Source organism: Schistocerca piceifrons, chromosome 1 (assembly GCF_021461385.2).
Source record: "Schistocerca piceifrons isolate TAMUIC-IGC-003096 chromosome 1, iqSchPice1.1, whole genome shotgun sequence".
Taxonomy (NCBI): Eukaryota; Metazoa; Arthropoda; class Insecta; order Orthoptera; family Acrididae; genus Schistocerca; species Schistocerca piceifrons.
The window spans coordinates 309,708,062-309,730,554 of NC_060138.1; positions in this window are offsets into that span (position 1 = coordinate 309,708,062).

Consider the following 22,493-nt stretch of genomic DNA (forward strand, 5'->3'; position numbering starts at 1 on the left):
GAGATTTGAAACTGACGCGGACGATGTAAAGCTCAGGGTCGCCCAGGTTTCTATTCTGGGCTCTTTGTCTTTCTCGATTACATCAACGATTTGCCAGGAAACATAATAGCTGACTCAATTTTTTTTTCTCTTTGCGTATCACACAAGTGTTATTCTTAAAGATGTGGAACGCAGTATAAATGATGTAGCTAATAGATTGCGCGTAACATCAGCAAGTGACTTTTAGAGAAGAGATTAAGAGTGAACTGCAGCAAATCACAGTGTATACGACAGCCGACGTGGAACTCTTCCACAATCGAAATTTTACTGTCCTAGGGGCTCAGGCAGTCAGTCAAGGCCTTTTACATTGTTTGGACTGAGGATTGACGGGAAGCCTGTAACGTAGCAAAAATTATTACGAGTTGTCACCTTGCATTGAAAGCATAACTTGCTGCGGAGCCGGGAGGAGAGAAGAAGTTGGTTCTCACGTTCGCACAGCTGACGCTGGATGCTGGGCAGCGCGACCCGTGTACTCGCTTAATGCTGCGCGCAGTACATTACACATATTCTCTATGAATCTGAAGAAGAATATTAATCAGTCTTTCTCATATTTTCTATGCCAAATTCTATGGATAGCACCACCACACTGCTAAGATTTCAAATCAATAACATCAGTACTTCTGGAGATAAAATTTTTTGACAGGCGTAATTACCATGCTGACATTGTGAACAGAGTTAGAGATGTAATCTACCCATTTATAGTATCAATTGAAGCTACAACCAAGAAGACGGGTATACATAATCTAATTTTCTGAAATTTTCTTTAATTTCATTACCACGGAATTCTGACTTAGTTTAAAGTATTTTGCAAAATTATTATTTCGTCGTGTTTTGGTTGTGTGAGTGTTTTGCAGAGACTATGAACCGAAAATTACTTTCAAGTACATTTGAGGATCACACAATTATTACCACTTAATTTCAACTAAACAGACGAAAACTAATATCCCACGGATTCTTTACAAGACGTTTGAATGCCAAAAAGCTTATTGAAAAATGAAAATTTAGCAAACATTGTACTCTGTTACAATAATATATCACATTTTTATGGCCTGGAGTTGGTAGCAATACATCGTAATTATTTACAAAAACTGTTATAATAAATTTCTTTCCCACGAAATAAAATTTTTGATTCTTTTCAACAAAATATATGCCCATTTGACATAAATTATTACAGATGAATTTTTTTCTTCACACTCCCTTCACCTTAAGATTTTACTTTCCCATTTTCACTGTAAAACGAAATTTTCATAATGAAAAAAACCTACTAAATTACTACTCTGAAACCATCTTTATATATAATAAAAGGCACTTTAGTGGGTGTTCTACAGTATAAATGTACGCTCTTCCCAAAATTTGCTATGGTGAATGTAAGAAAGCTTTAAAACATTTGCCGGCCGGGGTGGCCGAGCGGTTCTAGGCGCTACAGTCGCAGGTTCGAACCCTGCCTCTGGCATGGATGTGTGTGATGTCCTTAGGTTAGTTAGGTTTAAGTAGTTCTAAGTTCTAGGGGACTGATGACCTCAGAAGTTAAGTCCCATAGTGCTCAGAGCCATTTGAACCATTTTTTGTTAAAAACATTACGCAATCTACACTATGTAGAGGTACTATGAAGTGCTTCTCCCTTTTAACTACGTACACATTTTCGCAAACTTTTCACAAAAAGCGCTATTGTTGGCTTCCTTGTCCTATTCGGCAACAGTATGAGAACAAGAACCATTTCCCATGTTCTACTTTTTTTTTCGCTGTGGTGAATGTCTATAAAAATTACATATTTTCAGCACCAACTATTCGATGAAACATCGTGGGAACTCGTTTTGACATTTGCTCTTACACCAATTCCACACCTGGGTACTTCATAAACATCGACGTCCACTCATCGGCCAGGTACAAGTGAGCCTCGCATCCGGTTTCCCTAATGGCCGCACCTGCAAAATACAATAAGTCTGAGTAAAACGGTCATTATTTTGCTTCCTGCAAAGAAGAATATTATACATGTTTCTTCCAAATACGTACACTATTTGTTTCTTGTCACAATCTGTACATATACAAAGACAGTTTTCTGGATTTAATTGACTTTACCTATCTAATAGTACTTTACTCCATTAAAGTATTATTCGGCACAAATTCTTCTTCAGAATTTTTTAAAAAATGAAATAACCTTTACCAATTAAAATAAATGATATTCTAAGTATCCCTATTGTAAGGGGTCCGTAGGCCCTTACTATAAGTTTGCGCTCGGCACAGGTCGATAGGGCAAACAATCGATAGTGTGTCGTGTTGCGAGAGCGAGTGTAGAGTTGAGTCTGTTCCAGGTTGCGGGCCGAGCCGTGTGGAGGCCTGTTGCTGTAATGCAAGGGTTTACCGACAAAGAGAGTGGCCATCGCCGCGGTTTAACCCCTTTGTGTTAGAATAATACGGGAAAGTGAAGAAGTATAATTACGATAGTGATCAGTGATATTTCTGTGCCGATATTTTTGGTTTCGCGTCTACCGCGCCGGCATCATTTGGATTTCAGTGTTGGATTGCAGTGATTGAATTTGCGTGTGACAATAATGAATAGCGAGGAAGCCTGTGCTGAGATTAGCCGTAATTAAATATGTATGACGAAGACAGTGGCTGTCTCCTTCCTTTTGTATTTTTGAGACGAATATAGGTCCTTGATTAGTGAAGCTGTGTTGGCGTTTCTTCTTGTCACTGGACATTTCATTATTACAGCATTTGAGAAGGACAAAATATCATGTATCAACTCCGTAGCAGTCAAATCCGATTGCCAGCCCCATTAAGTACAGGGTCACATTAATTAATATTTATTTGGGCTGCTATTCAGATCCGGATCGGGTCGAGATACATAAATCGGAGGTGTTACACCCTTGGCTTACCGTGAAAGGACAAGTGCAATTTTCGGACGAATCGTAAGGAACAATAGGTAATTTTATCTTGCTTAACGCGAGAAAATATTTTTTTTCCAATTTTGGATCGAGACAGAGCATAAACTTTGAAATTGAGACAAGAAACAGTGCATTTTGAACAATACGAAGTAATAGCATCTTACGATTGTGACTAAACTTTTTCCTTGCCATATTACATAAGAATAATAGTGTCAATAAACTGTGTTATAATGTGCAAATGCGTAAATCCGCGCTAAAAACTGTGAAAAGTGGACACTAAAGAAAGACACGTGTGAACATCACTATAGCAAAACGAGCTAAGAATTCGTCACGAAAGCCTTAAAGAAGTGTTTAGTGGTAATATTTTGACTGAAATTGCTTTTTGAATAGTGAAAATCGGACAGCTTCATGTGGACCCATAAACTATTATGCAGGCGACAATGTATTGTGCCGACGCAATTACTGAGTGACGTCACGCAGACCCGTGTAGCAGTTGCGCCAAAGAGCTGCGATCTGCGAGGTGGTTTCACACGTCATCCTAACTACCTGTGCAAGGAGTAGGTCAAGTACAGACGCACTACACCAACGGTCTTCAGCGCGACTTCGAGACACCGAGCGCCGACCCGGCATCTAGCGGCCGAACTACAAACTACGCCCGCCTGCAGCGCCACGGAGCTGCCGACGGAGAACTACGACGACTCGCCACAGATCTTCAGCGCGACGTCACGTGGCTCCGGTGGCAATACAGCGCCACGCCCACTTCAAACGTCAAAACATCTACTCGTGGTAACGTCAGTTGGTGAGTGAAGACGACTGGTTGGCATAACATTAAATTGTAGTGCGCAGTCTTTGCGGTAAATAAACAATTGTAAACGGAATTTCACATTAGGAAAAGTGCCCAATTACAGTAATTTCCGAAAAGTTTGCGAAACATACTCTGAAATATAGCATACTTATTTATGCATACTGCGCAGTCTAAATGGTGATTATACAGATATGCTTATTGTTTTTGGGGATTTTACATTTATAGATTTTATGAGTGGTGTGATTTGTCTTATTTAAAATACTTTACTTAAACTCTGTATGTGAGAATTGATATTTGAAGTTATTAGGTTTTGAGAGTTGTTATGTTCGGTATTCATACGTATTGTATCAATTTTGGATTAACTGAAAATACTGCAGGTACTGTTTGGTTAGTTTCATGGTAATTAGGAGTGTTCTGGTTTACTAGAGGTTATTCTGTATTACTTGCCTGTGCATTAAAAATAAACCAAACATGTCTACTGAAGATAAGCAGGTTTGTGAGGCAGTAGTTCAAAGGAAAGGGATAGGACAGGAAGACAGAGATTATTAGAGAATCAGTGATCATGGAGTGTCATTAGATAGCCCATTAGCACATTCAACTAGTTATCCCAAGACACCGGGACAAACGATGAGAAATAAGTTAGTTTCAGAAGATGCAGATAAGTGGTCAATGTTGGTAGACTTGATAAAGGAAAATAACGCATCATTAGAGAAAGGTCTTAGAGAATCATTTAAGGAAGATTTAAGAGAATCAAGAGAGAAGGGTTTACAAGAAACTAGAGAAGAGGGAAAAATATTCCGCGAATCATTAGAAAAGGGTTTACAAGAAAGCTTGGAGTCATTTAAGAAAACTATAGCACAAGAAATCAAAACATCGCAAATGAAGATAGAATATAATCTGAAGAAGGAAATGCAGGAGCTACAAGAACAGTTGAAAATGGACATCAACGAGAGAGAGCATAGACCAAGTCCAGGGAGACGTGGAGAAGATGGAAGGAAAGTTAACAAAAAAGATAGAAGACGATATTGAAGGAACTAAAGACGAATTGGGAGAAAGGATCAATGAAGTGGAAACAAATTGCAATCATCGAATCGCCGAGGTGACGCAGATGCAGAAACAATGCAATGATGGGGTTAAGGGGAAAGGAGATAGGCAAAACCAACTGGCTGTCAATCTGAGAAATGCTATAGCCGTGCAACGAGAAGAGGATAACAAGAGGGTTGCAATGGAGGTCAGGCAATTACAACAGGGAGTGCAGCAATTGGAGAGCAAGACAGAAGAAATTGATAAACGAATTAGCAATGCCACTTTAACTGTTGGGGAAGGTAGAGTCGTTACCTTGATGAGCAGTGATAATCGGTACGTCCAAAATAATACAGGGCAGAAATTTAGACCGAAAGGACGGTTGCACCCAATGATATTTATGAAATGGTTAAAAGGAGTTTTCCCAACACATTTTAAAGACTCAAGACAAGATTCAATTTGCAATAGATAGGATGGAAGGTGAGGGCTTCACTTGGGGAGTCAGGAAGATGGAAAGGACTACTAGTTTTGATCAGTTTGAAGGGGAATTCTTGAAGAAATACTGGTCCAGAAGTCATCAGTGTGCAGCAATTGAGGGCCTACTACACCGCAAGTCATTTAGTACATGGAGAGGAACGTTGAGAGAGTTTGCCGAACATTTGTGGGAATTGAACGAGACCTTGGAACAACCCCTGAGTGATGACGTAATGATATCTGCGATAAAAAGAAGATTGAATCAGAGAATGCAAGAAACAGTATCCGGGAGCCTAATTAAAGATAGGGAGGCCTTGATGGAGATACTGGAACAGTTGGAATCTGTTCGATCACAGGAACACAATCAAGCTAATGATCAAACCGAGAGGGAAGTAATGACCCAAGGAATCATTTTGGTAATTCGTCTAATTATAGAGGAAGAGGTGGTGGCCATAGGTACAGGAACCATGGTGGTGAACAGCAATGGGGAAATGATTGGAGGAGTGAATAACCAAGAGATCATGAGAGAGGATGGGATAGGCGAATGAATGACACAGGGCATACAGAAGAGGCGGAGAAACCGGAAAACTGAATGACACTCCAGATGAGGTCCGGTCAGGAGTGAGAGCTACAAGGACCAGAGTAAACCTACTAAGACACGACAATGGTGGAGATCTGAGAGAAGATCTACTGGAGGAAAGAAGTGGGATTCCCAAAGAACCCATGCTACCCATGATAGGGATCAAGCTATGTGGACTGAATATCGAGGCATTAGTCGATACAGGAAGTGAAGCATGTGCAGTATCCAAAAGGTTATATGAACAGATACTAAAAGCAAATATTAGCTTGCCTAGTTTCCTGGTGAGTGGAGTGAGAATTGTGAACGCGTTGGGTGCAAGGAGTAAACCTATTAAAGAACAAGTGTTGATTACCTTCGAGATAGAGGGAGAAGAATACGAAGCAACATTTTTGGTGGTGGCCGGATTGAACACATCAATTATTTTAGGAATAGATTGGTTGAATGAAGTTGATGCAGTCGTGAGTTTTGATGAAGGTACTATCAAGGTCAAAGGATGAAAGGGAGAAGAGAAGAGGTTAAAGTTTGCTGAGGGGAGTGCAATCGAAGAAGAGGAGGAATTCAGAAGAATAAATTTGTGTCATGAAGAGGAACCCACCATGGGATACGGGGAAGAGGAACTAGGAGAAGAAGTGTTGATATACCTTGAGGGATTAGCACGAGAGGATAAAAAAGAGGATAAGATCAGTAAAAAGTTGGAGGTGATGACACACCTAGATGAGGGGACTAAGAGGAAATTAGCCACAGCATTATACAGGCATTGTAAGGTATTTTCTCAACGGCCAGGTATCATGAAAGGGGTGGAGTGTAAACTAAAATAAAGAACCATAAACCGTTCAATATAAAACAGTATTCCATTCCCCAGGCGAAACGAAGAGCAGTAGATGAAGAGATACAGAGGATGATGGACCTTGATGTTATAGAAAGGGCCAACAGTCAATATAACAACCCCCTATTTGTTGCTGATAAGAAGGATGGAAAGGTGAGGATAGTTTTGGATGCATGAATAGTGAACAAAATCATCGAGCCGGAGCGGGACAAACCTGAGACTATAGAAGAACTGATTCAAAAATTCCGAGGAGCAAAGGTGCTTAGTAGTATCGACTTAACTGCTGGTTACTGGCAAATACCATTGGCCACAGAGTCCCGCCAGTATACAGCATTTACTTATGGAGGAAGGTGCTATCAATTTAGAGTGTTGCCATTTGGGCTTAATGTGTCAGTGTCTGAATTCATAAGAGCAATGGATAAGATACTAGGCGAGGAGTTACTTAAAAGGGTCACCGTCTACGTGGATGACCTCTTGATAGCAAGCGAATCATGAGAAGAACATTTGAATAGATTGGATGCAATCTTGGCAGCTTTTGAAACCGCAGGGGTAACTGTAAACCTGGACAAGTCGGAATTTGGCAAATCGAAGATAAAATTCCTGGGCCATATAATATCCGAGGAGGGTATCTATCCTGATCCTAGTAAAATGGAGGCTATTAGAAATTTTCCGACCCCCCATAGTAAGAAGCAGTTGCGAGCATTCTTTGGGGTTTGTGAGTTTTATAGAAAATTGTCGAAGGATCTATGCTTAATGCCCGGAGTATGAGGGAATTGCCCAAGGCGAGGATGCCGTGGCATTGGAGTGCAGAGTGCCAAACCGAGTTTGAGAATATCAAGGAAGCACTATATAATGCAAACATATTGTACCACCCGGATTTTTCCAAGGATTTTTATTTAGAAGCAGACAGCTCTGACTGTGGACTAGGAATACATTTGTACCAAATGGAGAGAGGCGAAAATCTTGAGAGTGTAAGAAGAATAGCGTTCGGTAGCAGAAGTTTAAATGCTTGGGAGAGGAAATATTCGATTACTGAAAGGGAGGCATTGGCAATTGCGTGGGGGTTTAAGCGTTTCCGGTATTATTTGGCCGGGAGGCATGTGAAAGTAGTGACTGACCATAAGGCCCTTACATTTCTGACCACAAGCAAGTTGAGGCATAGCAGACTAACGCGGTGGGCCCTGGCATTACAGGACTATGACTTCGAGATAATTTATGAACCAGGAGCAACACATATAATACCTCATGCTTTGTCAAGATTACCAGCTGACTCGAGAGGAATGTTGGTGGACAGAAGGAGAAGGAGTTAGAATTAACCTGATGAAGGGAGTATAGTATGAAGAATTCATAGGGAAATTCCTAAAGAATGTGCGCAGGGAACAGAACGAGGACGAGAAATTAAAGACAATTAAAAACAAATACAGGTGTGCAGGAGAGGAAAGGATTCGCACATTTTATTATATTCATAATGGGATACTTTATAAAAGAAACAAGGAGAGTGAGGAGAACTGGAAACTCTGTGTGCCTGAGCATGTGGTAGAAAAATTAATTTGGTATACGCACTATAGTAATTCGCATTATGGACCAAAGAAGTGTCTGGAAAAGTTGAAGTTAGATTGTGCATTCAACAACATGGGAAGGCGTATACGTAAGATACTGAGTACATGTGACACCTGTCAAAAATCTAAAACGACTACAGTACAGCACAAAGGATATATGCATCCAATTGTACCAACAGCAATTAAGGACATAGTTGCAGTGGATATCTTTGGGCCACTTCCTGCCTCACGAGGGAATTACACACAAATCTTAGTAGTGGAAGAACTGGTTTCCAAGTACATTAAATTTTACCCGTTGAAGAAAGCTACTAGTAGAGCCATCATTAACCATTTTAAGAAAGACTATTTTCAAAAGGTGTGTATTCCTAAGCGAATTTTGAGTGATAATGGGTCACAATTTAGGTCAAAGGAGTGGACAGAGATGCTAAATGAGCACAGAATAGAGCAAATTGCCATGTCTAGATATAGGCCAGCTTCTAACCCTGCAGAACGAACAATGAAGGAATTCAACCGTTTATACCGAACATACTGTCATAGGAAGCATGGTTCGTGGAAAGAATATCTGGAAGAATTTGAGCGGGTCAGAAATCACCTCCCACATGATTCTACAGGGTTTGCACCATGTGAAGTATTGCTCAATCAAGAACCCGACAGTATTTTTCGTGAGTTGGTAGTCTACCCACCAGGACGTTCATTGACTTGGGAAAGGAAATTGGAGCTAGTGGAATTAAGTATGAAGGAGAAGGCTAGAAAAAGACAGGAAAGACACGACAAGCTAGTGAAACCGATAACTTACCGAGTGGGAGACCTGGTACTAGTAAAGGTTCATGCAAAATCAAAGAAAATAAACTCTGAAATACATACATTTAACCACGTTTATAAGGGACCATACAGGATTATAAAAATTGGCCATCCTAACACTGTGGAGTTGGAATATGTACGGACAAAGAGAGTGCATGGTAAGGAACATGTGGAAAACATAAAAAGGTACTACTCACACGAGAACAGGGATAACCCAGATGAGGAAGGGGAACTCGATTATGGCGAGTGTCTGAAATGAGAGTGTTCAAGCTCCTTGATGTAGTTGGGTAGTACATGTTTAGAACATTTAGTTGTTAAACAGACATTTGAAAAAGGAAAATGTTTATTTACATTGTGTTTTCTGATGTAATATAATTAGAATTGCATATTTCATATCGACGATTACCTGAGAATGGGTATAAAACCTGTAACAACTAATTTGTGGTATAATAATTCATATGTCATGTGTTCAAGTAACAATTTTTGATTGTATGTTATGTGTTTCACTCAATATTGGACTATAGAGGACTACTGCTGTTTGATATAAAAAATTGTAATTTGGACAATGCCATGTTTATGAGGTGTAATAACCTTTTGTAGAATATTATTGTGGAGGCAGCCCACTACCGGAGTCGAGGGATTATTTGGTGAATTGTAATTTCATTAATTATTTGCACTATGTGTTTTGTTCAGATGTAGCAATGTCTAATTCCCTTGCCGATTCTTTTACGCCAGTGGCTCCAAAGAAGTTTTCGAGGGCGGGGATGTAAGGGGTCCGTAGGCCCTTACCATAAGTTTGCACTCGGCACAGGTCGATAGGGCAAACAATCGATAGTGTGTCGTGTTGCGAGAGCGAGTGTCGAGTTGAGTCTGTTCCAGGTTGCGGGCCGAGCCGTGTGGAGGCCTGTTACTGTAATGCAAGGGTTTACCGACAAAGAGAGTGGCCATCGCCGCGGTTTAACCCCTTTGTGTTAGAATAATACGGGAAAGTGAAGAAGTATAATTACGATAGTGATCAGTGATATTTCTGTGCCGATATTTTTGGTTTCGCGTCTACCATGCCGGCATCATTTGGATTGCAGTGTTGGATTGCAGTGCTGGATTGCAGTGATTGAATTTGCGTGTGACAATAGTGAATAGCGAGGAAGCCTGTGCTGAGATTAGCCGTAATTAAATATGTACGATGAAGGCAGTGGCTGTCTCCTTCCTTTTGTATTTTTGAGACGAATATAGGTCCTTGATTAGTGAAGCTGTGTTGGCGTTTTTTCTTGTCACCGGACTTTTCATTATTACAGCATTTGAGAAGGACAAAATGGAATGTAACAACTCCGTAGCAGTCGAATCCGATTGCCAGTCCCATTAGGTACACGGTCACATTAATTAATATTTATTTGGGCTGCTATTCAGATCCGGATCGGGTCGAGATACATAGATCGGAGGTGTTACACTATCCTTACTCAACTCAGACTCCATAACAACAGTTGTCAAAAGACTCTCCAGACTCAAATTCACACAAGCAAGTTACTGCTCAAAAATATCTCTCTTTACTATGGAAGATCTTTGCTTCTGATCACATATCTCTCCAACTTTACTCTCAAACGCTAGTAAACACACTTCTTAACTTATCGAAAATCTCTACATATTAAGTTTCATAATCTTTCCATAATATATACCAACATACAATGTATGAAAAATCGTTGTAAACATACACAATAACACCCCCAGTTTCCAGTTGCCATAAAATACACAACCTGTTTACCTTCAACACCGTATGAAATCTCTTGGCTTTGTACATTGACAATGTTCTCAAACATTTACATAAACAAGTGCAAGCATATTTCATCACACTTGCATTTCATACTATTTTATTCTACAAAACTTTCACATGTTCAACTTGCTCATTCCTCATCCAATATTCGTTGTGTTAGTACAGTCTTTCGTACTAAAATTTGTCCAAAAATTATTTGTTAATACTCTTTGCTCCTACAAAACACAATAAGGCAAGATAGTGAATAAAGAACAGACGATAGCAAAAGTTCTGAATGAAGAAAAGGCAAGTTGACAATACAAAAACGAAAAGAGAACAATATTACCAACAATTCGGGATGCCTGGTGTTCATCAAACACCTGATGTCGCAAAGATTCCGTGTCCCATGAGACTAATTTATTACTACCGTCCCCATCAACTTCCTGTATATAGTTCTTGAGGTTAAAACGTTATATTTTCCATATTTATTGTACCCCATGATATCCTATATTTGCTGCAGCAGGCTATAGGTACATCACACTCCTCACCTGCCAGATATCGGTTTATTCCTGCACCGCCAAGTGCATTCCATCTACTGTAATGACAACTTCGTTATTCCTAAAATCGATCTTGCCTTTATATTTATGCAAAAAATCTGCCCTAAGCAACACCTCCACACTCAACCCGAAGATTATCAGGAAATTCTGGTACAGTTGCTCAGCCTGAATCTTTACAGGTAACATGATCTCTCTTACTTTTACCTGTGGCTACTACAATGTTTATTCTGGAGATGGGCATCATAACTATTTCTTTCAGATTGGGAATAGCATCTACAAATTTTTTGACACTGCAGATACATCTGAACCACTACCAAGTAAACACATAACTTTTTCATCAAAAACTGCAACCTTATTACCGATTGTCCCGATGATTCTTCAACAGTTTCAGGATCTGGTTCTTCCAGTAAATCCAGCACTACCTCACGTCTGTCGAATCCTATACCTTTCTTTAATGGTGGCAGCTTTAATTAATCTATTTATTAGTGAAAAGTCGAAACATTTCTCCAAAAATTCACCACACCTAATCCTCTCAGATTCTGAACACTTCTTTCTATCTTGTCAGAATTTTCAAATTAATTCCCAGCTTCATGTATTTCTGTAGCTGCTTTACTATCCGATGAGCTTTCTTCTACTATTCTTACATCTTATTTGACATCTGAAACTGCTCCATCAGTACCAGACAGAATCTGCTCTATCCTACCTAGGACTTCATCTACTGGTATATCTTCCTCCTCTGCTACGCTTTGCCCATGTATAGTGTTTCCTTCCACGTTTCATATAGGGTCCTCTTCAGTATTGCAGTGCTCAGTCAGACTAAGGTCCTGCTTCACATTCTCATCAGATAACTCCTATTCCTTACTAAACTGGTTTGTAGACATGCGATTGTCATCTAATCTTTACAAACTTCTGCCACTTTTCCCTGAAAAGTAAATATTGTCACTTCTTCCCTTTCCTCTGGCAGGTTTATAGTACCTGTGCCACTGCTATGTTGCTGTGTTGGTTGCTGGCTTACAAATGGCTTTGCTAGAGCATTTAACCAACTTTTTGGCAGTATGCTAACGCTAACGCTCTTAGAGACTGCTACTATTGTTCCTCTTCGCCTACTCTGCCATTCGCCTTAGTGTTCAGTTCACTCGGCTGTCTGGAATGCTGCCCTGTTCTCTCAGCTGACTGCTGATTTTTAAAAACTGTCATTCCTGTTCCTGTCTTAATTTCTATATTCAGTAAAGTGCCCTTGTCCTTTGGAGCTTCCTCTGTGATTGTAAAATCTCTGCACACCTACTCTGTCTACTTGCACTTAATTTCGTGTAGTAGAGGCCCTGTAATCTCTATTATTATTTTCCTCTTCTATCAAAGAGATTTTCTAGCCTTTCCAAGTAACCAACAAACTTGTTAATGTTCTCTCTGGGTACATAAATTATTTTATTTCGCCAGTACAAAGAGAACTTGCTTTCTAATCCGATTATAATTTGTTCTGTTTTTAACTTGGTAGTCATGTAAGATAAAATAGTTACCCACTACTGCACAAACCTCTTAATAGTATTTTTCTTTGGGTTAAGCTTTTCACCTGACCAAAAGCTGTTTAATACTTCCATCTGTTCTCTTTTGTCCCAGTATTCCTCAAAGAAAATCTGTTCAAGACTTTCCATCTTGTCATACTTGTCTGCACCTAAATTTTCCCGAACACGAGCTTCTCCCATAAGATTAGATACCACAAAGCCTATTTTTTGTTTGTCATTCCATGACCTAGACAACACATCCTTAAAACCACTCCATAACTCTTTTGGATTCACAGCCTTATTGGGATCATATCTAAAAAAAACTGTCTGCGGTTAACGTAGGCAATTTCAGATGAATCTGCAACACTAGTTATTATTACATAGCCACTACTGTTATTAATTTTGTGTTCTGCATTAGCTAGTCTAATATCATGTTCTGGTAAGTTATCATTTTCTGCAGTACGAAATTTTGACAAGTTAGTTTCCAAATCAGTTATTCTTGCACATACAAGCCCTCCAAACAGTTTTCATTTGTCACTTTCCTCCTTAATTTAATCAGCCAGAATTTTATGATCCTCATTACACTCTTTTTCCACATGACCTACTTGGGCCTGTGCTTTAAAGTCAGCACTTAATCGTTCAATTAGCTGTTTACTACCTTCAGCAACTTGCCTTATAGTGGATTAATGCTCACCTTTTACTGTTACAATATCATTGTTACATTCTTGTTTCGCATAGTAAATTTGTCCGTTTGTGCTGTCGTTAAACTGTGATCCATTTCTTCCTGAATTTCTCTTTAAAATTTTTCAGTTTGTTATCATACTGTTCTGACTGTTTTAGAAGCCCTTGATTAATTTCAGAAACTAATCCACTTATTTTACTATCCGTTTCATCACCCAGTCCACTTATGTTACTATGAATGCCGCCTCCCCTCCCCCCCCACCCCCCAGTTTCTTAATGTTTTGGTACGTGGTTGCAATGCTAATTATCTGCTCACCAGCCTCCAATTCTGGCTCTATTTTAGCTTCAGTAATAGTAAACGGTACCAATTTAACATTAAAACCAGGTGTTTGTTCCCTACTTAGTTCTTGAATAGGAGTACTTATATTTTTTTGTCAACTTCAAAACATGACTCCCTTTTTATTTCCTGCACAACGCCTGGTGCCAACTTAACATCACTTTGCACCGTATCTTACTCATTAATTGATCCATATGTATCAGATACTAATTTTGAATAACCACTGTCAGTAATTTGAGATACATCTAAACTACGAGGGTTGTCCAGAAAGTAAGTTCCGATCGGTCGCGAAATGGAAACCACTGGTAAAATCCGGTAAAGCTTTGCGCAGATCTATTGGGCAGTGTCTCTAGTATGCCTGTCGATCGTGTCACGTCCCTCTTTTCAGTTCTGAGTGAACAGTGAGCACGTAAAAATGCATAGGGAGTAGCGTCTCGCCCCAAGTATTAGGGCCTGGTTAGAGATTTCGCCTGTGTCATGCAGCCCACATAACACATCTGTCGAGCAGTTCCTTCTTCATGCCAACTGTCGGTCGCACACTTCAGGGGTAATGAAGACCTCCTGTAGCTTTTCCGATGAGAAATGTTTCCTCACCCACAATACAGTCCGTAATTGGCTCCCCCTGAGTCTCATCTCAACTCACAAGAACCGCTGGCTATGAAGACAAAAATTTTTCCCAAGACAACGAGCTGCAGACCAGTGCAGATAACGCCGAAAGCAGAGGCGGCTGCTTTCTATGACGAGGATACTGGAAAGTTGATACAACACTACGACAGAACTCGAAGTTGGTGCGGCGACTATGTAGAGAAGTAGGTGGAAGGAGTACCTAAGTGTTCCAAATAAAACGTTTCTGGTTTTCACTACAGTCTCCATTTCGCGACCGATCAGAACTTACTTTCTGGACAACCCTCGTAAAATCTCTTCTTCTTCAAGTACTGAATCATCAAAATCTGCACCCTGTTTCTTTCCAGTTATTACAGTCTTATTCTTTTCTCCATGTTGACAAGTTTCTTTCCACACCCACATACCATACGAAGCAAAACATTACTTAGCTTTTTCTCCACGTTGTCAGCACGGCAAGATGTTACTGAGAGTTCGTCCGCCAAAGGCTGCCAGTTCCAACCCAGTATCTGGGACACCACAGCACCGGCCAGGGCTGTAAACTGCTCCTGCTGCCGATCTGCTACAGACACTGCTACCGGCAGCTTCCGTCGGCGTTCCCGTAGTTCGCTGTTCTCTCTGTCTACTGTGTCTTACCTCTCCGCTAATACTGTTTGCAGTATCTGCACTTCTTCTATCGTTTCAGTTCAAAAATTTATCTGCACACGCATGAGTCTTTCTAGCACGAGTTGTACGGTGCTGCTTTTAAAAGTTCATTCGACACTGAACTTTACTCTTCCCAGTCACTAAATGCACCAAATGCGGCAGGTGGGTTGGTCTCTCGCTGTCCTTGTAACAATCTGTCAACCTGCCGTGAAAGGCTTCAGCTTGTCTGCCCCTTCACTCTGCGACGGTTTACTGGTTTAGCGACAAAAGCAGCGTTGCTGAAAATTAGACTCAATACCTACCGTTCAAAGGCCGCTTCTGTCCATGAGTTGTAGCTGGAAGTTAGTTAAACTATCGAATGTTCGGGATTCTTGCATGAGGTGTTTGAACAAATGTTCAAGACTTCCTTTTAATTGCTTTACTGTCTTGAAAACAACGAAAGTGACTACCACGTCGGCCTGCCGGAGTGGCCGAGCGGTTCTAGGCGCTACAGTCTGGAACCGCGAGACCGCTACGGTTGCAGGTTCGAATCCTGCCTCGGGCATGGATGTGTGTGATGTCCTTAGGTTAGTTAGGTTTAAGTAGTTCTAAGTTCTAGGGAACTGATGACCTCAGAAGTTAAGTCCCATAGTGCTCAGAGCCATTTGAACCATTTGACAACCACGTCCGTGTTTAATATCCCGACATTAATTGTTCAATGTTACTGACTGTCTCTGTAAAAAGTTCACACCCGAAAGCAGCCAGAAGTTATTTAGTCGGACCCGATATTTTAAACGTCCTAAGCAGCCACTGAACCACGACCACTTACGAGTTAACACATTCAGTCGTTCCGTACGCTTCTTAAAAATATGTGCCTGCGATAATGTCTCGTTACCTGAACATTAATACATTAATACAGTAATTAATATTAAAAAGATGGCGTTACAGTGATGTGTAACGTAAACAGTGAACTGAAAGTGAACTGTAAGGTATCCACCTGTTTGCTAGATGATAAACAGCAGTATGCTTGGATGCAATGAATTAGAAGATACCTGACACCCACTGAACATGCCTTGTAAAAAAGGTGAATGACGACTGGATGCATAAATAAAAATAAAAATTTCGATGTGCAGCATGCAAAAAATGTATTTTCTTTTAAACAACTGCAATTTGTATACAGCTGCTGCGAAAATAGCCTCTACAAGAAAAGTGTTATTTGTACTTGTGTTTGCCGGCCGGGGTGGCCGACGGGTTCTATGCGCTACAGTCTGGAACCGCGCGACCGCTACGGTCGCACGTTCGAATCCTGCCTCGGGCGTGGCTGTGTGTGATGTTCTTAGGTTAGTTAGGTTTAAGTAGTTCTAAGTTCTAGGGGACTGATGACCTCAGAAGTTAAGTACCATAGTGCTCAGAGCCATTTGTAGTTGTGTTTTGTTCCAGCCGAGGTGCTTGCTGTGCCTGAGTTTGCGTTGTTCTCATTGACATTTCGTGTTCCGTTCTGTTTGTGTTGATAAGCGTGTCCATATTCTGGTCAAGATAGCGGTAGTGTAGCGGCTTGTATGTAGGACAGTCGGCTGTTCCCGACTTTCTGCAGACTCCGTTCAGTTTCTGGCATAGAACACAGCATATTTTAGGCTCATATAGCATTTCTCCGCACAGCTGTTGCACACGTCAATTTCCGTGCAGTGTTCTCTGTGTGACTGGGATCGTAACACTTAAAATCTAGAGTGTATATAGGCGACACTTCAGACACTGTCGTATTCTACAGACAGTTGCCACAAAGGCCTTGGTTTCCCACAGTTAAAATAAGAACCACTACAACCTCCCCCTTCCTAATCGGTCTACTGGATGCTGACCGCATATGCCTAGTGAATTTTGCAGTGAAAAAGGCTATCGTTAGGTAAATAACACCAGTTAGTTGGAGGAAAATGTGCAACCGACTCTTCTGAAGGAAGAATCTATTCTAAATTTAAGCTAAATTTAAATGATAATTTTGAAATGGGTGGAATATAATGCAATCCCTCACGAACCACGCAGGGGGAAAAAGGGTACCACGTAATATTTACTACAAAAATCACTGATATCACAAAGAAAACACTGATTAGGTAAAATGTGGATAATTAAACGGTCGCCAGCCTGCTAGGTCAATGAATCTCCAAAATCTTGAGAAAGGTAATGGCAAAGAAATTTTAGCAGATAATCATTGACATGGCAATAGAAGGTTGTCATGCGATCCCACAGCACGACACATCACGAGAAAATAAATGAATCAGAAAGCACTGATTTTGCAGTTACTTTTTCTCAAACACTAAATTTTGAAAATAACGTCAAATGAAATTATTGGCTAAATAAATGTTACGTAAAAAATAACATTCAGTAACGTCAGTGTAATACAATGCAAAATTTAGAAAAAGGCAAACTATTGACTTTTGATTATTGACAGATTGAACTGAATTTGCTTTAGGCAAATGAACAATTGATTTTACTTTTAAAACAACAACAATAAAATACGTACTAAAGCAGCAGAAGTCACTCGCTAAGCTAAATACAGAATAAATGAAATTGCGCACTCTTAATTTGTGCTGTATCTTTAGTTATTAGTTTTTCCAGTGAAATTTTACTTTAAGTAGTCTGTGTCATGCAATATGAGAATGAACAGTTACTGAGGCAGAAAATGTAGACTGATACTGGTCATTACCAAATACAAAAAACTGGCAATAAATACTTAGTCAGTTTTCATATTCTTACGACACTCGGTGATTGTATGAACAGGAAAAGGACCCTGCTTGGTAATAACGTCTGAGGACAATGACAACACAGGTCCCCTACAAGTTTCCAATATTGATTCAAATGGCTCTGAGCACTACGGGACTTAACTTCTGAGGTCTTCAGTCCCCTAGAACTTAGAACTACTTAAACCTAACTAACCTAAAGACATCACACACATCCATGCCCGAGTCAGGATTCGAACCTGCGACCGTAGCGGTCGCGCGGCTCCAGACTGTAATGCCTAGAACCGCTCGGCCACCCCGGCCGGCTCCAGTATTGACAGTTATTATTCACGTTATGCATACTTTGTGAAAGAAAATCAACTCTGCAAAGTCTCTACATTACTTTCTTTGTCTGTGAAGAGTCTTACGATGTTGTATCTGTGCAGGCGACGAAGAATGTGGCCGATGACAATGCTGGCTGCCGGTGTTGGTGCTGCTGCTGTTAGATGAGAAGAACCCCCAGTCGTCCCCAGAGCCACGAATAATTACGGGACAGGTAATAGTTGGAACTGCTGCTTCCTCCGCCTATCCACTCCTACCCTACCCTCAGTACTCACGGGTTAACAAATCAGGCCCGTCTACACTGGCGCGAGCATAGCTGCACGCCATGTCAGCGGGAGCGCCCAACAAACACTTCCGCACTCTTTCAAAACTCAAGCTACTTTGCTTCCTCTCTGCTCGCAGCGCAACAGACTGTTCATACATTAAGATAAACACTGGCACAGCTACTAACATTTTATCGTTGCTGTCGAAACATTTCAATAAATTTCCCTTGGCTGTTAGCGAGTAATGTGCAATATTTTCCTTATAATTACAATCAATTATATACTGTCAAAAATAAATAAAGTGGTACATTGATTACGTATTAAATATAATTTCTGTAATACAGCTTCACAATCAAAAGTAAAGTGCACGTTATCAACGGATATTAAAATTTTCTATGGTGCAGAAGGTATTTTATATGCATTTTCGGTGTTACACATCTGGAAACTGAATCAAGTAACCATATATTACCATATGAGAGAGCTGTCTTATCGACTAAAAGCTGCACAGATTCTAGCACGTTGATCACTGCCTGATCAGCCAAAGGCCAGAGGTCTCACTAAACACCACATGAAGCGTAAAATTTCGAATTTACCATAATTTCCTCTACATGAACTTATTACCACACAACATATTTCAGTGTAACAAATTCTCGAATAGGACGGAATACGAGGCCGAGAAGCGACCACAAAAACAGCGCGTGATTCACACAAAGCAACATGTCAAGAAACACTAACCAGCATCTTGGAATGCTAATTTCCAAAATGCTGTTTATGCGTAAACACATAAAACACTGAAAGGCGAAGCATTTATCAATTAAATTAGGAAAGTAATGCTAAAACTGACTAGTGGCTCATTGCCACGGGGACTTTAAAGAAGAAATTTTAACTATGAGTTTTATGAGTTAAATTATGGAACTGAGAGGATATATGAGATAGGAAAAGTGAAAATAAAGTTAAATCTCGCTCACTCGCACAAGCATGTCATCACTCAAGCTACTCAAACAATGGCGGCGCTGAAGCCCATCATATCCTGCGTCTACAACACGAGTGTCCCCACGAATGTCTCCGCGGGAAAGTCTCAGTGGCCTGTTGTTCATCCGTTTCCGCTAAGTCCTTTATCTGTTTAAACAGTGGTCACAGATTCTGCACTGCCCAACATTCGTTTGTCCTACTAAAGTGGCATCTTTGGCTACTATGGAAGCCAAGGCACGGAAGAGAAGTTAGTGACTGTTTACAATACTTGGAAAACTTTCCCTCTCTGATCCCACACGCCAATTATGAACCTGAATTGTACTAAAATACGCTGTTGGAAAAATGCATCGCCCTCAAGGATCTTGTTCAGTAGCACTGAGAGGTTTTAGTGTTAATATTTCATGTGTCATTATCATCGACGATCATATGGCCCTAAGGTCTGTCTCTGCACCCTCTGGATTGACTCTGCAAGCTGTAACTGAACTGAGTTTAAAGATAAATAGTGTTTGCGCCATTCATTATAAGTGTGGGCGGTTATTCTATATTTTATTCTCTCACTACTCAAACGGGAGACTGACACTCCAGGTTAATGAACTGAGTTCTGGTAGGCTTCGATAAAACGAATGCAAATGTACCCGTCAAAACTTTGATCGGAAACATGAATATTTAATGAAACAAGAGTTATAAGACTTTGATTTAATACGATAAAATGAATATTAGAGAGTGTCAACCTGCGGCAACGTCTACAAGATAAAATCATAGATAAATCAACAATTGATTGCAACCTGTGGCAACTTTTCGCTGATATCCTTAGCATATCTGTCATAGGGACTGGGGGAAGCTAATAATCTCAAAAGAAATTTACTTATAACTGCATAATGCCTACTGATTGTTATAAGGTCAATGGAAGTAACTATTCTAAAAAAAGGAAATGCGTGACACCTCTGGGCGTAGTCTGCAGAATGAAGCTTGAAATAATAAAATTACGAAAATGTGACTATAATTTCCCCACACCTCATCTCATGGCTGTAGCACGATATCGCCGTAGTACCACAGGTGGCTCCAGGCTGATGACTTTGGTGTTTAGCGTCCGTAATATCCTTCAAGTGACTGCAGAATCGATCATAGGTGGATCCAACGACTCTCGCCAGAAGCTAAGTCCAAATTAGCCACAAATTTTTCTAATTTGGACTTATGTTCCAGGCCAGGAGGCTCTGCCGAAGCTCTCAGTGTTGAATTCAGACAGCAGAGGCTTCTGATCTTGATCTTGATCTCAGAACTCAACCGTCTCCACTTCTGATTTCTTTCTCAATGAGTCGGCCGTTGTGGCCGAGCGGTTCTAGGCTCTTCAGTCCGGAACCGCGCTGCTGTTTCCGAAAAGCTATCTGTCACATAGGCTACAACCATGCCCCTCCGAAGACTCTGTACTGCTGCTGAATAGATTCAGCCAATTGAAACGGCATAGCATTGTGGGCCTGCAGGATGCTGGAAGGACGTATCGATAGACTGCTGCACATATCGAGCACAATCGACAGGTGGTGTGTGCTGCTTTTAATAGTGTTCTGTGGAACATTCCCGCACCTGTAGACCATCTCCTGGACGTCTGCACAGTACAGACACGCGTAAAGATACATTCATTTGTGAGTATTGGTGGCCAACCGAACATCAAGAGACGAAGTCCAAGCATACGTTGCACGTACTAGCAGCAAGAAAAAGATCACATGTTTGTCTGGTCAGGCTACAACCAACACCACGGTACCGCCAAGCATGAATACTATGGTGTCGTGAAAGAGTTGACGGACGACTGGAATGGCGCTCTTTTATCGTCAGTGATGAAAGTACGAGGGTGGCTCAAATCAAACCTTAAGCATTTGTTTAAATATTATTTATTGTGCGGAAGTGGTACAAAGCTGTATCACTTTTCAACATAATCTCCCCCACGCTCAATGAAAGTCCTCAAGGGCTTACAAAGTGCATAAATTCCTTTAGAAAAAAATTCTTTTGGTAGTCCGCGCAACCACTTATGCATCGCGTGGCGTACCTCTTCATCAGAACCGAATTTCTTTCCTCCCATTGCGTCTTTGAGTGGTCCAAACACATGGAAATCACTTGGGGAAAGGTCTGGTGAGTATGGAGGATGAGGAAGACACTCAAAATGCAGGACTGTGATTGTTGCAACTGTTGTACGGATAGTGTGGGGCCTTGCATTTACAAGTTGCAATCCACGTCACTTTGATTTGATTGCAGGCCGCAGATGATTTTTTAGGAAATCTGTGTATGATGCACTGGTGACAGTGGTCCCTCTAGGCATGTAATGCTCCAAAAATGACGTTCCGTCCCAAAAGAGAGTCAGCATAACCTTCCCTGCTTATGGGTCGAAACCTCTTTGGTTTTGGTGATGAGAAATGGCGCCATTCCTTGCTCGCTCTCTTCGTTTCCGGTTGGTGGAAGTGAACCCAGGTTTCGTCCCCAGTAACGATTCTTGCAAGGAAGCCATGACCTTCTCGTTCAGCCGGCTGGAGTGGCCGTGCGGTTCTAGGCGCTACAGTCTGGAGCCGAGCGACCGCTACGGTCGCAGGTTCGAATCATGCCTCGGGCATGGATGTGTGTGATGTCCTTAGATTAGTTAGGTTTAATTAGTTCTAAGTTCTAGGGGACTGATGACCTCAGAAGATAAGTCGCATAGTGCTCAGAGCCATTTTGAACCTTATCGTTCAAAGCGCCGAAGAAGGTCTTCACAAGTATCAACATGTCGTTCTCTCATATCAGGAGTCATCTGCCGTGGCACCCATCTTGCAGACACTTTGTGAAACTGGAGCACATCATGCACAATGTGGAGTGCTGACCCATGACTAATCTGTAAACATGCTGCAATGTCATTCAGTGTCACTAGGCGGTTTTCCTTCAGTATGCCTTCAACTGCTGCAATGTTCTGTGGAGTCACAACTCGTTGTGCCTGACCTGTATGAGGAGCATCTTCCACTGAAGTCACACCATTTGCGAACTTCCTACACCATTCGTGAACTTGCTGCTGTGACAAACACGAAACACCGTACTGAACCTTCATTCGTCGATGAATTTCAATAGGTTTCACACCTTCACTACGCAGAAACCGAATAACAGAACGCTGTTCTTCCCTGG